At 43.2% G+C, this 2,040-nt stretch overlaps 1 protein-coding gene across 1 annotated transcript in view; it reads right to left on the reverse strand.

Moving 5' to 3' along the window:
- Window positions 1–1,984, reverse strand: part of LOC101850025 — a gene marked incomplete at its 3' end in the record, with an annotated part of 11,504 nt that extends 9,520 nt beyond the window's left edge. Inside the window, 1 exon segment of the mRNA XM_013085900.2 lies at window positions 1,689–1,984.
- Between the last annotated feature and the right edge of the window lie 56 nt (window positions 1,985–2,040).

The raw sequence follows: 2,040 nt of genomic DNA on the forward strand, positions 1-2,040 counted from the left end.
GTAATAATAATACTTAATTAAATAATAATTAATAATAATAATAATAATAATATTGATAATAATCAAATTAATAACACAATAACCCTTCCAAAATAATAGTTAAATAGTTGGTCCGTCAATGCGTGACGATCAGCACAAGGCGATCTGAAAACAACAGTGACAAACACAGTGGTCTCTGTCACACACGGTGACGCCGTAACTACACAAACTGTGATGGAGTGACCATGCCATAGAAACAGTTGGTTTTTTTAGTTTTAGTAAATACGGCACTTGCAACACAATAAGGTCATATAAGTGCCGAAGATTAGAGGTGTTACAAGAGAGTTAACAAACACAAAAAAGAAGGAGGGGAGATAAGGACGATAGACGTTTGATAGGAAAGAAGAAGCAGCAAACCACACCAGAGCACCCGCCCGCATAGAAACTGTGACGGTGTGACTAAACTGTGACGATGTCACTACAGAAACGGAGACGGGTATGACTAAAGAAACCATGACGGTGTGCTTCAGACAGAAACTGCGACGGTGTAACTGGGCCTACAGAAATTGTGACCGCGCACCACCGAAATTGTGACGTTGTGACCACAGAAACTATATATCTAGATCTAACTGTGACAGAGAAACTAACTATGACGAAGAACCTAACTGTAACAGTGTGACAACAAAGTGTAACGGTGTGACCACAAAAACTGTGACGGTCTCATTATAGGCCTACAGAAAGTGTGACACTACTACAGAAACTGTGAACGGCGTTCCGTTACTATAACAACAACAACAACACACACACACACATATATATATATACACACATGATACCCCAACCAGCCACGTGATACCTTGAGGAATGTCAACAACTTGGCTCTCTAGGCCTACTCCACACACACAGACACACACACACACACACATACACAGATACACACACACACAGACACACACGCAGAGACACACACACACACACACACACACACATTCTCCAACCAGCCACGTGATACCTTCAGGAATGTCAACAACAAGGTCAACGGTACTCCCCACACACACAGAATCACACGTCCAGTAAATTAAGTCCTCCTGTAAACTCCTGTAACTGAATTAATCCACGGGATGGGCGGTTGGCGGGTGCTCTGATCTGGTCTGCTCCTTCTTTCCTATCACACACATAGATCTAGATCTAGACTAGATTGTTACGATTGTAGATCTAGATTTCTAGATCTATCACCCTTAATTTGCCTTAAATAAAAATCGCCCCTTCTTCTCTTTGTACGTTCTAGATCTAGATCTAGATCTGGATAGATCGTTAAGACACCTCTAATCTTTGGCACTGTCTTTAAATTATGTGCTAGTAGTTTACTTACTGTGTTGAAAGTGCCTTAAAACTTTTGGGATTTTACGAACTAAAACAAGATCTTTCTACAGTAACACACCTCTAAACTTCGGCGCTAATTTATTGACCAAATTGTATTCCAAGTCCAAGTGCCGTAGAAATCTTACTCCAAACTCCACCATCCACGAAAAGATCTTCAACACACACACCCGAGCAAGAACACAGGCCTTTACTAAACCTCTAGGCCTAGATCTAGGTCTAAATATCTAGATCTAGATCTAGATTCTAGATCAAGATCAAGACAGTGACAAGGTAAGGTAAGCTTGCAAGTGCGACACACGCACACGCATATCTACACACTTACTTACACACTCATGAACACACGTTCCCTGGTCTCCACCGTGTGTGTGTGTGACTCACTGAAGTCCCTCCTTTGCGTACGCACTGGCGAACAGCACACACTGACGCACACACACACAAACACACACGTACTAGCGAACACATAGACCGCCCCACAAAACGAAAATCGATATCCTTCGCTTGAAACTACGGAGAGAGATCGGTCGGTCGGTCGCACCAACTTACGGCTGGCCAAGTCTGAGTCTGAGAAGGGGTTGTGGAGGGGAGGTCAGCCCGACGTGAGAGAGAGAGAACAGTAGCCACACTTGTGAGAGAGAGAGAGAGAGAGAGAGAGAGAGAGAGAGAGAGAGAGAGAGAGAG

The sequence above is a fragment of the Aplysia californica genome, unplaced genomic scaffold, assembly GCF_000002075.1.
Source record: "Aplysia californica isolate F4 #8 unplaced genomic scaffold, AplCal3.0 scaffold00417, whole genome shotgun sequence".
Lineage (NCBI taxonomy): Eukaryota > Metazoa > Mollusca > Gastropoda > Aplysiida > Aplysiidae > Aplysia > Aplysia californica.